Source organism: Ictidomys tridecemlineatus, chromosome 5 (genome assembly GCF_052094955.1).
Source record: "Ictidomys tridecemlineatus isolate mIctTri1 chromosome 5, mIctTri1.hap1, whole genome shotgun sequence".
Taxonomy (NCBI): Eukaryota; Metazoa; Chordata; class Mammalia; order Rodentia; family Sciuridae; genus Ictidomys; species Ictidomys tridecemlineatus.
Genome location: NC_135481.1, coordinates 159,130,483 through 159,148,672, shown reverse-complemented (window position 1 = coordinate 159,148,672; position 18,190 = coordinate 159,130,483). Strand labels below are relative to the sequence as shown.

General features: G+C 41.9%; 1 non-coding gene across 1 annotated transcript; it reads left to right on the top strand.

Moving 5' to 3' along the window:
- Window positions 1–15,242: 15,242 nt before the first annotated feature.
- Window positions 15,243–15,351, top strand: LOC120886988 (U6 spliceosomal RNA). Its single transcript, XR_005730164.1, has one exon. It is a non-coding gene; the product is annotated as a U6 spliceosomal RNA (small nuclear RNA).
- The last annotated feature ends 2,839 nt before the right edge of the window (window positions 15,352–18,190 follow it).

Sequence of the window (18,190 nt, the reverse complement as noted above, 5' to 3'; positions counted from 1 at the left end):
GGAAGTTCTTCTGTTTTATGAAGTAAGTCTGGAAGCATTTAAGTTATAGTTGATGACTTAAAATAATAGGCTGCTATAAATTTCATTTACTTTCTCTGGTGCTGGGGATCAAACCCAGGTCCTTGTACATGCTAGGCATGTGCTGTACTAAGGAGCTACATGCCCAGGACTTTGTGGGTTTTGTTTGGGTTTAACCCAAAGGTTCTTTACCACTGAGCCACAACCCTAGCCCTTTTTATTCTTTTTTTTTTTTCTTTCTTTTTTTTTTTTTCTGTGTGTGTGTGTGTGTGCTGGAGATTGAACTCAGGGGCACTCGACCACCGAGCCATATCCCCAGCCTTATTTTGTATTTTATTTAGAGACAGGTTCTCACTGAGTTGCTTAGCACCTTGTTATTGCTGAGGCTGGCTTTGAACTGATGATCTCCTGTCTCAGCCACCTGTTAGAGAATACAGTACAGGTAGGAGAGAGGAGGGTTGTGGGAGACCTTTATACTTGCTCTGTACACTTCTGTATTCATGTGGAGTATGGAGGATGGATTCCCATACTGCATATATTCCTGTAGCAAATAATTTTCAAAGTTAAAAATCAAGTGAAACTGTTAAAAGTTGAGCTAACAACCTGGGTGTGGTGGAACACACATGTAATCCCAGTAACTTAGAAGGCTGAGGCAGGAGAATTGAAAGCTCAAGGCCAATCTCAGTAACTTAGCAAGACCCTGTCTGAAAATAAAAAAGGACCATGACTGTATCAGTGATAAAGTGCCCCTAGGTTCCATCTTCAGTACCATCAAAAAAAAAAAAAAAGTTATTGCCCTTGATATGGTGCAGGAGACTGAAGCAAGAGGGTCACCTGAGCCTAGGAGTTCAGGATCAGCCTGGACAACATAATGAGACCCTATTTCTTTATTTAAAATTTTTTTTAAAAGTTATCACTACTAAGACAGGAGGAGAAAGCCAAATCTGAATTCCTGAATTGAGTCACAATTTTTCAAGAATTAATATGTAACTTATTGATTTTTGGATACTACCTTTTCTCCTAAGTGATACACAGCATATTAAAATTCTGTGAAATGAAACTGAGGTTGCACAATAAGGAGATATTTTCTAATTAAGCATTATTGAAACATTTTTTAAAAGAGATAAATATTGCTCTTTAGGAGGCTTCCTCACAGAAGTTCAGGACATAACCTTGTAGTTTTTACTTTTACAAAAAATATTAGATTTAAAACTAACTATATTCCCTTTTCTGATGTAATTTTGCTCTTTCTTAATATATTCAGCAGCTGACAAAAGCTTCAAAGTGGTACTTAAAAACAATTTCAATTTAAAAATATAAGTATGGCTTTTTCCCCCTTGAAACATGGTCTGTTCCTCAGAGCCATCAGACCATGACAATCTGAGGACATTAACCCCTATAGATCTATTACAATTCCAGGAAAACTTGTCAACATATGACCTCTGGTTTTTCATATGTGTTGACCCTGGTAAATACAGGAAGAGGGTTTGTCACAAGTCAGTGTTTCTAGGTAACCAATTTGCCTGCTGACTTTAAAATGAGCTGGAGATGGGTAATTTGTTTAAATCACTGCAGCTTTCCACCTGAACAATCAGACATTTTATTATAACCTGCCCTATACCTTCCCTCCCTACCCCCACACAGAAACGTGAAACAAGGGAATAGTGGGAACTTATATAAAGAAGCACTTCAGGTGTTTTGAGCTGATACCTAAAGAAAAACATTTGCTAAATAAAAGGTAGAACTGACTCTTCCTTCTAGTCCCACAGGCCTAAAAGTTAAGCACAAATTTGCTGCTCCTTGATGTCTAACCAGCTGATCCTCTTAAATAGAAGGGAGCTTGAGAGAATCTCTTTGGGAAGATGCTCATTATTGAACAAAAAGCTTGTAGTCACCTTGACACTAACAGTTTTCAGGTTTGAGTAATGCAGTTGTGAAAACACTAATCAAAATTATGTTCTGGGTTAGGGTTTGAGTCTTTTTTGATTAAAAGAAAGAGAAAGTAAATAGAACATTACAGATAAAGCCCTTGTGTTTGTTTCCCTAGTCCCATTTCCCTCTCCCTTGGGACAAACATCATAAATTTGGTATGTATCTTTCCAGTGTATCCTTTTTATAGTTTTATTATATGTATGGTCTCCATGAGTAATATAGTCCTATTTTCTATGCTTTTTAAATTTTTACTTGGTTTGTCTTGACTCCTCCCCCCACAGTGCTGGGTATCAAACCCAGGCCTTATGCATAGTGAACAAGCTTTCTACCACTAAGGTTAACCCACCGCTCTCAACATTTCTTTCTGAGATCTGTCCAGGTTGACCAATTCTAGATCTAGTGCTTGGGCTTTAGCTGCTCTGTAATATTTCTTCATTTCTTATTGTTATACTAATGGTCTCTAAGGTTGACAATGTTTTGGTACTATGGACAATACTGCAGTGAACACCTTTGCATTTGTGTCCCAGTACATACAAGGCATATGCAATTAGAGTGGAAAGAAGGGTGTGAATCATGGCTTTGCCATTTACTAGTTCTGTGACCTTGGACACAAGAGGTTACCTGACCTCCTGACCTAATTTTTTCATTTGTAAATTCAGGGGTATTTTAGTCAGGTATTTCACTGACCTGACAAGAACAATTTAGAGGAAGAAAAGTTTATTTGGGGCTCACAATTTCAGAGGTCTCAGTTCACAGCTGTCTCCATTGCTCTGGGCCTAAGGTAAGGCAGAACATCACGGTAGAAAGGTATCACTGAGGAAAGCAGCTCAGGATGTGGCAATCAGGAAGCAGAGCTCTACTTATTAGGGACAAAAATAAACCCCAAAGGCACTCCCCCAGGACCTACCTCCTCCCAACACCCAACTGCCCACAGTTACCGCCCATTAATCTGATTAGGTTACAGCTTTCCTAATCCAATCATCTCACCTCAATTTTCTTGCATTGTTTCACATGTGAGCTTTTGCAGGACACAATCTAAATCATAACAAGAGGGAATAATAATCCTTAGAGTTGTGAGAATTAAATGAGCCAACCACTTAGAACAGTGCCTGCCACAAAATGTCAGCTGTCGTCATTGTCAAATGATCAGACCTGGACATGTCTTTGCTCGGTGACAGCTTGAATATTACTGCCAAATTTCTCTTCATAATGGTAATATCAACTTACACTCCCATGAGTAATGTCTGGAATTTCCTGATTTTCCACGTATCTTAATACCTTTTGGTCCCTACCTTTTAGGGTGAACGTTCATTTTTTATTTGCAACACCATTACTGCTTGCCTTTGAAATCTGCTTTAAAACGGGATTGCCCTCTAGTGGTGAGAGAAGTACAGTGCAATTATGGGGCAGGATCCAAAAAAGAACAGATTTTCTTGTATCTTGGGGTAAATTAGGCAATTTTGGTTGCTATTAGGTTTGAATAAGATCAGTTACATGATTCTTCAATTATCTACTCTATTTTTAGGCAGCTTGTACTTTTTACTTTTTCTACTATGGTGATAGCCTTTTCTGTAAGTCCAAGATGAAGGAAGATCTGTCTGCAAAGCCCAGCCAAGCTTCTTGCAGCTGAATGCATCTGGGTCACTGCTCAGAAAAGAGGAGTGAGATAAAATAGGAAAGAGGCTACTTACCAAATGGGCAGGAGACTGCCATTCCTTGAGCAGTCTTGAATCTCCAGTGGGAAAGACGGTAATGTGAACATCAGTGCTAGTCACACAAGCACCACAGAAGGCTGAGCTGAGTTGGCTCAAAAGGGTCCCCATTAATATCTTTCTATATTGGCCTCAGATTACCTGCTGTGAAGACTTCTGGAATCAGTCTGAAAGAAGTTAAGAATGCTTAAGATGTTAAATATTGATCATCAAAGGCATAGATGCATTTTAAAATATCTGTACAAAAATGTTCATGAGAGTTAAGGATATAAAGAAACTATATTAGCGGTGGCACACACCTGTAATCCCAGCAACTCAGGAGGCTAAGTTAGGAGAAGGGCAAGTTTAAGGAAAGCCTGGGGAATTTAGTAAAAACCCCTGTCTCAAGATCAGAAGTGAAAAGGGACGTAGCTCAGGTAAAGTGCCCCTGGGTTTGGCTCCCAGTATCACAAAAAAAAAAAAAAAAAAGTTTTGGAAATGTTACATATCTTTAAATTACTGTCACTAAATTTATATCAAAATTTATAGTAAGAAAATAAAACCTAAACAACAGCAAGTAAAGTTTGGTTGTAATTAGAAACATACATTCAGAGCAATCTGGACTGCCCCACCACACCAGGTTCATGTCCATTTCTAAGCTTCTGTTTGTAAGGATTCCTTTGCCCAAAACAACTTCTTTCATCCTTTTGTTCAGCCATATCTTTAATTGTCTAAGTGCCTATACCCATATCCCAATCCTACCCATCTCTAGCCCAAGTTTTACCTGTTCCTCAGGAAGCAAGTTAGTAGAGAGAGGAGGAAGCTGCAGAATCATGCAGATGTGGGTGCGAGTCCCAGCCCTGCAGAGTTAAGTAAGTCATTTCACCCCTCCATGCTTGTTTCTTCAGTGGTAATTTGGGGATAGTAGTAAAATCAGTGCTGTTGGATATTAACATGAGAAGATGTGACAAACAACATAGAATAGGCATTGGGCAAATATTAGTTTGTCCCTCCTCAGAACTGGCTCCACCTTCATTGAACTCCTGTGGTGCCACTATTTTTATCACCCACTTTAATTATTTGTTTCTACTTTTGTCTGTCACTACACCGATTCAGATATGAATATCATCTCCCCACTTCATGAGAAATGTCTACAGTGCCAAAGAAATGTGAGGCATCCAGCATACTGTCTATTAAATGAATTTTCCTACATGTGGACACCTTATTTTCCATTACTATAATCTCCAATTAAATGTGTGTATTGTGCTGTATGCAATGGTGCATGCCTATAATCCCAGCTACTTGGGAGGCTGAAACAAGAGCATCAAAGTTGGAGGTCAGACTGAGCAACCTAGACCCTGTCTCAAAATTTCAAAAAGGATGAGGGGGTATATAGCTCAGTGGTGGTGTACTTGCATAGCATGTGTGAGGCTCAGTATTGGAGGTGTGGGGAAAGTGCACATTGCTTTTTAACCTAAGACTTGGGTAATAGTTACACAACTTCATATGTAGTACAGGTAGTCACAAGTTGAAAGAATTGGCTGCATCTTGAATTCAAAGTCAAGCAAATGAAAGAAGTATACAAAAGCCACATAGAAGGGTTCCTTAAGAGAGATAAGAGAAGACAAACAACAGGAAAACTGCCCTGCCTCATAATGACAGAAAAAGAACAAGGGGCCAGAATAACTTACCAGAGACTTTTTTTTTATATTATTCCAGTTAGTTCTGGTCAGCCCCTGACTAAGAGACTATGAGTATACCTGTGAACTCAATTTGAAAGGTATGTGTCAACTAGAGGTGTTACATAGTGGATCAGGATTTATAAAATAGGACTTGTGAGGCAACACAGTGGACATGATGCTATAAAAGTCATGGAACCATGGGGCTGGGGATGTGGCTCAAGCAGTAGTGCGCTCGCCTGGCATGCGTGTGGCCCGGGTTCGATCCTCAGCACCACATACAAAGATGTTGTGTCCGCCAATAACTAAAAAATAAATATTAAAATTCTCTCTCTCTCCTCTCTCTCTCTCTCTCTCTCTCTCTCTTTAAAAAAAAAGTCATGGAACTGTGAGTTGGATGAAGCACTAGAGTTCTTCAGAGAGATAGAACCAATAGGATATGTAGATAGGTATATGAGTGAGGATTTATTTGGAGAATTGTCTCACATGATGATGGAGATTGAGAAATCCCATAATCTGCCATCAGCAAGATGAAGAACCAAGGAAGCTGACTCAATCCCATCAGAAGGCCTCAGAACCAAGGAAACTAATGATATGACTCAGTCTGAGGCTGAAGGCCTAAGAATCTAGGGACCTGATGCTCCTAGTCCTGCAGTTCAAAGACCAGAAATCTGAAGTTCTGATGCCCAAGGACAGAAGAAGTGTGTTTTGCCTTTGAGAGAAAGAATTTGCCTTTCCTCTCTGCCTTTTTGTTCTATCTGTTTCCTTCAGCCAACTAGATGGTGCCTCCTCACAACCACATTGGATGAAGATGGGTCTTCCTTAGTCCACTGATTCAAATGCTACGTATTTTTTTCTGGAAATACCCTCACAAAAGGGCTGGATGCAATGGCGAACACCTGTAATCCCAGCAGCTCAGAAGCCTGCAGCAGGAGGATTGCAAGTTCAAAGCCAGCCTCAGCAACTTAGCAAGCTGTAAGCAACCTAGTGAGACCCTGTCTCAAAAAATAAAATATAAAAAGGGCTGGGATTTGGCTCAATGGTTAAGCGTCCTTGGGTTCAATCCCCAGTACCAAAAGAAAAAGAAAGAAAGAAAGAAATACCCTCACAAACACACCCTAAAACAATGCTTTACCATCTACCTGGATATTCCTTAATTCAGCCAAGTTAATAACTAAATTTACTATCGCCAATGGTAATTCATTCCTTCACCCAACAAATGTTTATTGGGCATATGCATCTATCTTGTGTTAGCTTTGTGCAAAATATGAGAGGCACCAAACAGACATAAAAATTTTAGATCCATAAAATTCACAATCTAAAAGAATAGCAAACAAAGTGGGTGTGGTAGCATACACCTGTAACCCCAGCAACTCAGGAGGCTGAGGCAGGAGGCTCATGAGTTCAAAGCCAGCCTCAGCAACCTATTGAGGACGTATCTCAAAATAAAAAATAAAAAAGCCACAACTGTGGTGCATGCCTAAAATCCCAGCGGCTCAGATATCCCAGAGGCTAAGGCAGGAGGATACTGAGTTCAAAGCCAGAAAAGTGAGGCCCTAAGCAACTCAGTGAGACCCTGTCTCTAAGGAAAATACAAAATGGGGCTGAGGATATAACTCAGTGGATTGAGTGCCCCTGTGTTCAATCTCCAGTACCAAAAATAATAAAATAAAAAGAACTGGAGATGCACCTTAATGGTATAGCACCCCTGGATTCAATCCCTAATGACAAAAAAAAAAAAACAATTAACAAGAACATTACATATTGAGAAGTTCCATGAAGAAACTGAGAATCACTGAGGCAGAGAAGGGAATAGCAATTTTGGGTTGGGTAGTTGGAAAGGGCTCCTCTCAGGCATAACAAGTCAGATGAAACCTGAAGGATGAAACGTGGCCAACATGGTCATGCACTCCAGTGGAAGGATCAGTGGGTTCAAAGGCCCAGAGGTAGAAAGGAAAGTATGTTGCTACTCGTGGAAGACAGAAAGTAGTAAGGAAAGGAAAGGAATTAAGGGATTGCAGACTTTGGGGAGGGGTGAGGCCACACTCAATAGCTCCTGGTGAAGAGGTTGGATTTTAAATAAAATGGGAAGGTGAGGAAGGATAAGCAGGAGAATATCATCATTCCATTCCCTTTCAAGAATGTCTGCATTGTTTGGAGACCAGAATACAGGAGGAAAGAATTGAAGCAAAGAGACTGGTTGGGCAACTAAGGGTCTTCCACATGCTAGACAAGTGTTCAGCTGCTGAGTTACATCCCAGCCCTATTTTTAAATTTTTTGAAACATATCAAAAGTAAGGCTAGAAGCTAGCTGTGGTGGCACATGCCTGTAATCCCAGAAACTCAGGAGGCTAAGGCAGGTAGATTGCAAGTTCAAAACCAGTTTCAGCAATTCAGGAAGACTCTGTCTCAAAATTTAAAAAGTAGGGCTGGGGGTACAGCTCAGTGGTAGAGCTCTTTCCTATTATGCATGAGGCCTGGGTTTGATCCCCAGCACTGAAAAACTAAAAATAAAAAATACTTTATTGGGCTGGTGATGTGGCTCAAGCGGTAGCGTGCTCTCCTGGCATGCACAGGGCACTGGGTTCAATCCTCAGCACCACATAAAAATAAAATAAAGATGTTGTGTCCACCGAAAACTAAAAAATAAATATTAAAAAAAATTCTCTCTCTCTCTCTCTCTTTAAAAAAAATACTTTTGATGCATGAAAATTATAAAAACTCTAAATTCCTTTGTCCATAAATGAAGTTTTGTGAAAACCCAGCCATTTGTTAACGTATCATCCGTGGCTGCTTTCATTCTATAGCAATCGGATTAAGCCTTGCAACAAAGACTATATGGCCTACAAAGCCTAAATTTATTATCTGGACTTCATCAGAAAAAAGTTGTCAATGTACTTGTGATGAGAAGTAAATAGTTCAGACTAGAGGAATGACAGAAAATGCCAGAAAGGAGCCAAATTTGAGATGTATTTTGGGAGCCCTCCCTCATGGTCGGATGAATAGAATGAGGAAGACAATAAGTGAACAGCAACTTCTAGGTTTGAGGCATGAGCAGTTGAGAGCTATTTGCTGGGATAGGAAAGACTGGAGGAGAGACACTCTGGTTCTATTCTGAGTCTTCTCCTCACTAACTCTAAGGCTAGCATTTTCTGTGTAACAAATCACCCCCAAATTTATTAGTTTAAAACGTATTTCTGAACTAAACACTTCTGATTCGTGCCAGCTCAGCCAGAGCCAGATAGATGATCTAGGATGACCTCACATGTCTAAGGATTGGCTCGGTGGCTAGGGAGATGCCTGTGACTCAACCTTCAAGAGGCTAGCTTTGGCTAGTTCATGCAGTGGTGACAGAGGGTTCTCAGCAGCAGCAAAAAAACAAGGCCCTATGAACAAGCACTTTATAGGACTTGGTGTGGGCCATTTTTCCCATTGTCCCCTTCACCAAAGCAAATCACACAGCCAAGGCAAGGTGGTGTGGATACAGGAAAGGAAAGAATTGTGAACGCTTTTATTATCTATTATGCTAACAGCATAACCCAGGCAAGTTATCTAAAGCTTCTGCAGCTCCATTTATTCATCTGTAGATGGGAAATTATAAATACTACATAGAGTTTTCTTTATTTTTGTTGTTTTTGGTTTTTGTTGGTTTCTTTTTGTAATGCCGAGGACTGAATTCAGGTAGGGCCTCGAACACACTAGACAAGTACTCCACCACTGAGCCACGTTCCCATCTATTGTTCTTGTTTTAATTTTGTTTTGTTGGTATTGGGGATTGAACCCAGGGGTGCTTTACTGCTAGCTGCATCCCTACCCCTTTTTATTTTGAGACAGGGTCTCACTAAATTGCAAAGGCTAGCCTCCAACTTGCCATCCTCCAGCACTCCAAATAATTGGGATTATAGGTGTGCACCACCCTCTCATCCCCCTTAAGGTTATAATAAAGATTAGAATGACAAATTTAAAAATCCCTGGCATATAACAATATTCAATAATAGCTGCTTAAGGGGCTGGGGATGTGGCTCAAGTGGTAGTGCGCTCGCCTGGCATGTGTGTGGCCCGGGTTCGATCCTCAGCACCACATACAAATAAAAAGATGTTGTATCTGCCGAAAACTAAAAAATAAATAAATAAATAATTATCTCTCTCTCTCTCTCTCTCTCTCTCTCTTTAAAAAAAATAATAGCTGCTTAATTGTTATCATAATAATGATCAAGTTTAATCTCTATTAGGTAAGCTAATATTTCTTTTCCTTTTTTTTTTTTTTACCAGAGATTGAACTCAGGGGCACTCGATCACAGAACTACATCCCCAGCCCTATTTTGTATTTTATTTAGAGGCAGGGTCTCATTAAGTTGCTTATGCCTCACTGTTGTGGAGGCTGGGTTTGAACTTGAGATTCTCCCGTCTCAGCCTCCTAAACTGCTGGGATAACAAGCATGTGCTACTAAGCCTGACCTCGATATTACTTAAACTTCAGTAACTCCCATGCCAAAAAAAAAAAAAAAAATTCTATATTTTTGCATATCTGAGGACCACATAGATTGCTATTTACACATTTTTCATTAAACAGCTAACTATTTAAAGAAATTTATTTCAAAAGTAAATATTTATCTTACTACTACAGTGGAAAATAGCTCTCCTTTGGCATAAATAGATGGTAACCATAAAATAAATATAATAAAAACAAAGCAAGGCTATTGATTAATTCTAACTCAGTTCTTTCCAAAAGCTGAATCTAAGGGCTGCTCTCTTTTCAATAAAGACGGTATTCCAGGGCTGGGGATGTGGCTCAGTGGTAGAGTACTTGCTTAGCATGTGCAAAGCCTCAGGTTCAATTCCCAACCAACACTGGGAAAAAAAATAAAGAAGAAAGAAAGAAAATCCAGGTACAATTTAGCAAGGCCCTAAGCAATTTAGTGAGACCCTGTCTCAAAATAAAAAATAAAAAGGAGCCAGGGACATGGCTCAGTGGTCAAACTCCCCTGGATTCAATTCCTGGTACCAAAAAAAAGTGTGGAGGGGGAAGTATACTCCAGAAAAAGTCAGGTGCCAACTTCTTACCTCCAAAAGTTTTCTTCTCAATAATGATCAGAAAAATATAAAAAGCACTAACCTATCTAGGTGTGGTGGTGCACACCCTTAATCCTAGCTGCTGGAGAGGCTGAAGCAGGAGGATCACAAATTCAAGGTGAGCTCAGCAATTTAGCAAGAACCCATCTCAAAATACTTTTTATTTTATTTTATTCAAAATACTTTTTTTTTTTAAGGGCTGGGGGTGTAGTTGAGTGGTAGAGCACTTGCCCAGCATATGTGAAGTCCTGGGATAAAACCCTGTACTACAAAGTAAATAAATAGGGGCTGGGGATGTGGCTCAAGCGATAGCGCGCTCGCCTGGCATGCGTGCGGCCCAGGTTCAATCCTCAGCACCACGTACCAACAAAGATGTTGTGTCCGCCGAGAACTAAAAAATAAATATTAAAAATTCTCTAAAAAAAAAAAAAAAGTAAATAAATAATTTAAAAAATAAGAAAAAAAACTGACTTTTCTCTGTGCTCCTGTCTCAACTTCCCAAGTAGCTGGGATTACAGGTGTGGGCCGCCACACCCAGGAGAACTTGAGAATTCCTGCCTGAAGGTTTTGTTTGGGTGCAGATGGGGCCAAAGTTCCACCCCTGGGGCAATTCTTAATCGAGGAAAATCAGGAGTTAGTGGATAAACAGCCAGCCTAGAGCAACTCTGGGCCAAGTTCTGCCAGTCACCCAGGGGTGCCCAACAGTACTGGGCCCCCATTTCCCATAGCAGAGACCTCTCCCTAACCACTCTGTACTGGCTTTCTTCTCTTCCCTATTCACCATTTCACTGCCTTACACACTTCCTGGGGTCATATAAATGACTGTCTGAAGGTCTGCTTCTTGGGGAACCTAAACTAAGATAGTCAGTGGACTGGTTGCGTGTGTGGATGAGTATGCTTTGCAGTAAAATGGAAGCCAGCTTGCCGGCTGTCCCCTAGCACACACTGCTGCTGCCACAGTGTGTCTAGACTACGTTGGAACACGTGCACAGCCAACAGTTCCGGCACAGGAAAAAGCACTTCTCAGCTGTCCCCACCATCCTGCTATTTGTCATTCCATCCATCTGCTGTCCCCACGAAACACTCACCCACGTCAGCTAAAATGGTACTCTGGGCTTGGAATCGGCTGAGGAAATGTCAGGCTGATAGAACAAGAGGAGAGAATAGCAACTGTGTGGACCATGGTGGTGACACAAATCTGCCCCTCTGCATAGGGGCAGAGGGAGTCCAGGAGGCATCTCAATGGGCAGTTGTTATATAGAGGGGACTCAGAGGTGGACCCTGGGAAGCATGAGCAGCTGGATGAGAGCCCTACATCCCCCTCTTCCTTAGTACCTCAGGGCTCTTGGCCCCTTCCTGGAACCAGCCCTTGCATCAGTTACTACTTCCTGCCCCTCCACAACAGAGGGGATGCCCAAACATACAACTGATTGCTTAAAATTGCTGTTTATTTTAAAATATTTATGTGTAGTTTTCCAATCAGTCTTCCATGTAGCAGTTCAACAAAAATATGTGGATTTTCATGCATGAGGTCAGTTGCAGGATGCACCTCAGGGAACAGTATGTGTCCTTGTCAGCTAAGAATGAATCCTCCCCCAGGCGGAAAGGGCCATTATAAAAGTGATGCTATTTGGATACACACACACAGAGAATTGAACCCAGGGGCATTTTACCAATGCGCTACATCCCCAGTTCTTTTTCTTTTTTATTTTAAAACAGGGTCTTGCTAAATTACCCAGACTGGCCTCCAACTTGTAATCCTCCTGCCTTAGCCTCCTGAGTGTCTGGTATTATAGCCACCACACCCTGCACTGTTTGGATTTTAGAAGATTAAATACTTAAATAGTCAGTCATTCAACAAATATTTATTGGGTCCCTACTTGAAGCTAGGCACTGTCCTAAACTCTGGGAATAAAGCCATGAGCAAATCACACAAAATTCCCCACTCTCATGGAGATTAGAGTCCAGTAGAAGAAGTGAACAATAAACAATATGGGTATAAATGTCATGATGTTTTAAATGCTGTGGAGAATAGCAAAGCAGAGGAAAGGAAATAGAAAGACATAGAAGCTGCAGTTTGAGCGAGGGTGGTCAGCAAAAGTACTCTGGCTATCTGTTTCGGCATCATAAACCACCACAAAATGACAATCATTTTATCATCTCTCAAGATTTTGTGGACTGCCACACATGGTGGTGCATGCCTGTAATCCCAGTGGCTCAGGAAGTTTCAGGCCAGCCTGGCCAACTTAGTGTCACAAAATAAAAAATCTAAAAGTGGGTGGGGATGTAGCCTGGCACAGGAGGCAGGAGGATCACAAGTTCAGAGCCGCCTTAGCGATTTGGTGAGGCCTTAAGCAGTTCAGCAAGATCCTGTCTGAAAAAAAATAAAAAATAAATAAGACTGAAGATGTGGTTCAGGGGTAAAGTGCCCTGGGGTTAAATCCCTGGGACACAAAAAAAAAAAAATTACAGACTAAAACTGGGCTCTGCTAGATGGTTCTTCATCCACACAGGATTTTATGGGGGCTGCAGTCATCTGGGACTTGACCAGGCTGGAGCATCTAAAACAACTCATTCACTTTTCTATGGCTTGTCAGGCGATGGCTGAGAGCCTGGGCCCAACTGGATGTTGGAATGGGACAACTAGGCTCTTCTTGTAGTCTCAGGTCCTTTCCTTCGACACAAGGCTGGTCCATGCAGCCTTTTGTTAGGATGGCCTTAGGCCTGAGTCTAAGCAACTCCATTTTAAAAACTCCAGTTTGAACCCTGCAGTCTCACCAGGCACACCCACAGAGCCCTCCAGGATGGCCTCAAACAAGTTACTTCCCCTCACCCCATAAACAGAGTGAAGCCCCTGGCAGGCTGTCCTCACCTGATAAGACAGAAAGGTGAGAAGATCGGGGTGGAGACCACCAGACCAGGGTTTCTGACCCCAGGGTAAATGATGTCACTGAGAAATCCAGTGATAGCTGATAAGGATTGAAAGGGGGGTCAAAAGCCCCCAAATTTAGTATAAATAGTAGAGCAAATGAACAGGGATTCAGCCAGCCAAAACAAGGATGCACTGGAGCTGGAGAGCCTGATGAGGACCTGACATCATTTCCTAATCCTCTGCATGATCCTTACTGCTCTCAAATTCTACTGCCTCGTCTGGTCCTTGGTGAGAGCCGCAACTTCTCCTTAAGACCCTCTCCTCAACCGGTCATCCACTCCACACCAGGAAAAGCCTGCCTTGGTTCCGGACCCGGTCACCGTGGTCTGAGTGTGTGTGCATCTGCTGGACATAAAGCCTAAGGCTTAAGACTTTTGATCTGACATTTGAATTTAGCATGCAGAGGACATGTCTGTCATTAGCCTATCATGATTACATGTGTTTTGCAGTGCTTAGAATTAATCTAGAATTGTTTGCTGTGAATTGATTATGTCTACTGCTGTGCCTAGCATTAAGGATTGTCATTTTCTTAAGAACCTATAGAGTAAAATTGTTCTAAGTAACTTGAGTGAATAAAGCATTGAAAGGGGCAGAAGTGCGTGGATATTCTTTAATTTCTCCCCTCGACTGCAAACATCACAATTTTGCCCCCTCGAGACACCTTTCTAGCAGTGTGGCCAGACATGGCAGCTTGGGGCTCGCAACATTCAAAAGCAAAAGCTGCCAGGTTATCATAAGGCCCCACAAAAAAAAAAAAAAAAAGAAAGAAAGAAAGAAAGAAAGAAAGAAAAGAAAAAAGATCAGAGGACAGAGCTGGGTGTGTTGGCTATAATCTCAGTTACTCAGGAGGCCAAGGCAGGAGGGCTGCAAGTTTGAGGCCAGCCTGGCCAACTTAGTGTCACAAAATAAACAATTTAAAAGGGGGTGGGAATGTAGCCTGGCACAGTGGCACACTCCTGGAATCCCAGAGATTCAGGAGGCTAAGGCAAGAGGATCACAAGATCCAAGCCTCCCAGTGTCACCGTGCAGTCCTCACCTGGCATTCTCCATACTCCTTCTCTGCTTGACAATTTCTCCATGGTGCTTGGCACCATGTGCATACTTGATATTGTATACATTTATCGTGTTGGTGGTTGTCCTTCTCCCTCTAGAATGTGAATTCAAAAGAAGCAGGGATTGCTGTTTGGGCTATAAGCCCACAACTGGTATTGGTTATAGAAAGGAACTGATCCGTCTTTGTATCCCCAGCTGGGTCTAACACAATGTGTGACACAATGTGTGAAGACCCTGGCCAAAAGGGAATGACTGAATGGATTTAGCAACAAGATAACTTGGTTTACCCAAAAGTCACATTCCCTCAAGCAATTATCCAGGGGAAATGAAGAAGGAAGCAGGAAGAGGCCTTGAATCAGCTCAAACAGTGACTAAAGGTCACAGGACAGACCCTCCTTCACCTGTGGTTCTTCCACACCTGATAAACTCGTTATCTAGCAATTGTATCCTGGAAAGCCCGGGATTAAAGGAGCCCAGGACAAGAAGGAAAACAATAGATGCCACAAAGAAAGGGCAGGAAAAAGCAATAGAGGGTGGTGTTTCAGAGTAGCAATCTAGGGCTGCATAGCAAGAACAAGCCAGCCAGGGGCCTCAGCAACTCTGGAGGATGTGCCTACAAATGATTTGACAGGTGACATCTGTGGCATTACTTAAAAGAGCCAATGGTGCTGGATATGTGGCGCAAACCTGTAAACTCAGCAACTCAGGAGGCTGAGACAGGAGGATGGTGAATTTGAGACCAGCCTGGGCAATTTAGCAAGAGCCTGCCTCAAAATAAAAATTAAAAAGGGCTAGGGATACAGCTCAGTGGTAAAGTGCCCCTGGCTTCAATCCCCTGTACCAGTTGGTGGTGTGAGTCAGTGAGTGCTTGTTGCTTCAGCAGCACATATACTAAAAAGTCAGACCCATGCAAAGATTGGCATGACCCCTGGGCAAGGATGACGTGCATATTTGTGAAGTGATCCATATTTTTTTATGTATTGTTAAGTGTTGTTTGTTTGTTTGGCACAGGAGATTGAACCCAGGGGCGCTTTACCTCTGAGCTATATCCCCAGCTCTTTTTATTTTTTTTAAATTTATTTTTAAAATATTTTTTAATATTTTGTTTTAGTTGTAGTTGGACACAATACCTTTATTTTATTTTTATGTGGTGCTGAGGATGGAACCCAGAGCCCCACACACTCTACCGCTGAGCCACAACCCCAGCCCCTATTTTTTAAATCCTGACACAGGGTCTTGCTAACTTGCTGGGGTTGGCCTTGAACTTGCAATCCTTCTGCCTCAGCCTCCTGAGTCTCTGGGATTAAAGGCATGTGCCACCATCTCTAGCATTGTTAAGCTTTTTAAAATACATGTATGAAATGTTGAAAACGGGCTGGGGATATAGCTCAGTGGAGAAGTGTTTGCTTGGCAAGCATGAGGCCCTGGGTTCAAATCCCAGCAACACACAAAGTAGAAAAGACATAAAAGAAATAAGTTAGGAGAGACCACTTTGTAGCAAACTGTCATTCCTACTGCATTTTTATACTTTTGTTTGGAAGCATTAAATATTTTTGTTAAATTTGAAAAGAGAACTGATAATATTTGCTCTCCTGTTTAATATACGAAAGTACACATGCCTAAGAAATTTTCTCTTTCAAAACAAATAGTAACTGGGCATGGTGGTACACACCTGCAATCCCAGCAACTGGGGAGGCTGAGGAAGGAGAATCCAAGTTCAAGACCAACCTCAGTAACTTAGTAAGACTCTCGGCAACCTGTCTCAAAATAAAAAAATGAAAAAGAATTTTTAAAAAGTGGAGGGGGGATTGGAATTGTAGCTCAGTGGTAAAGTGCCCCAGGTTTGATCCCCAGAACCAAAAAAAAAAAAAAAAAAGTAACATCACGAACCTACCCTGATGTAGAAAATACACTTCCACATAACAATGACTCCACTGACTTCCACCACTTCCCCTCCCTTTCTACAGCAGCTCCATCCTACTGTGTGCTATGGTTTGGATATGGGTCCATTACAGGTGAAGGTTTGGGCCCCAGCGTGGTGGGATTCAGAAAAGGAACCTTTAGAGGGCCTATGGGAAGTTCTTAGGTAATTGGAGTTTTCCCCTCAGAAGAGATTATGGGACCCCAGCCTCTCTCTCTCTCTCTCTGACTTCTTGTTTGGTGATGCAAACTCACACACTCACTGTGTTCTGCTGTGATGTGACATAGCTGGGATAGGGGGCCTCACCAGATCTGAGCTGATGTCAGTGCCCTGCTCTCGAACCTCCAAAACTGTGAACAAAATAAACCTCTTCTTCTTCATACATAATCCATTCAGATATTTTCTTGTAGAAACTAAACGCCAACTAATACACTCTCCCTCATTGATTCTTCCTCACTAAAACTTGAGGACATGAAGCTTTATGGCTTCCTGCTCCCTGTGATCCAGTAACACAAATTTTCTTTGCCTCCTCATCCCTCCTCCTTTAACTCTATCCACCACTCACTGTGTCCCTGTGCCTTTGAGACACTTGGATGTCTTATTAGCAATTTAAAAATCCAAACCTGAACTCCTGATTCACACCCTCCCCAGACCCGACTCCCCTCACAATTCTTCCCATACAAATGATGCCTTGATTCTTCAAGTTGTACCAGGCAAAACCTTTTGGAGTCATTCTGTTATCCTCTCTTTTCCTTCTAACCAGGATGACCATATACTTTCTTACATAAACCAGAAGTGCCCCAGACAAATAAGGATGTATGGTCTAGCCATTAACCCACATGTAGTCCATCAGCAAACCCAGTTAGTTCTATTTTAAAAAATATATCCAGCATCCGGCCATTTCTCACCAACTCCTCCACTGTCATCCTGGTCCAAGCATTCATTGTGTCCTGCTTTATTTTTGCAACAGCTTCTTAATTGGTCTCCCCACTTCCACCCTTGCCTCCCACCCCCAAATCTGTTCTCACAGCAGCCAGAGCAAATCCATTAAAACATAAATGAGAGCATGCTATTCCTCCCCTCAAAGCTCTCCTTGGTTTCCGTTATAGTTTGGGTGAGTGTCCTCCAGGGCCCATGCATTAAAGGCTGGCCCTTTTATTGGGATGTGTTATAAACCTTTAGGAGGTGGGGCTTTATGGGAGGTCCTTAGGTCATTGGGAGCATGCATGCTCTTGAGGGGGATTATAGGACTCTTTTTCCTTCCTGGTCATGAGATTAGCGGTTTGCTTGCCTTGTGCTTCCAGAGCAGATACTCTTCCAGTATCCCCACCAGATGCACAAAGCAATGGATTTGCCCAATCTTGGATTAGAGCTGCCAGAACTGTGAGCTAAATAGGCCTTTTCTCTTTATAAGTTAGTTATCTCAGGTATTCTGCTATAGTAATTCAAAACTAACAGTTTTCCAATTTACTCAGAAAGCAAGCTAAAGTCTTCACAATCAGCCTGCAGTAACGATTTGCTGCCTGAATCTCTCTGACCCCCATCTGTCTACATGCCCCCCACCTGTTCCTGCTCCACATAAGCTAATGCTCATCATCCTCATGCTCTTCACATAAGTCGAATATACTCCCTCTTGGCCCATGACTTTGCTGTTCCTTCTGTCTGGAATCCTTGCCCAGATAGGAAGCTTCCTCCCCCACTTCTGTCGGGTCACACATCCCTTGCCCCCCTGTATACAATGCCACCAACATCACTTCTTTCTCATTCCAGACTTCTTTACTTCAGTAGCAAATTGTATTTTCTAAAAATGGCCACAGCAATACATATGGTCCCATTAGCTCTTCAAGAACCATTCCTCCCATCAAAAGGGAGTCTTATTTTCCTTCTCTGG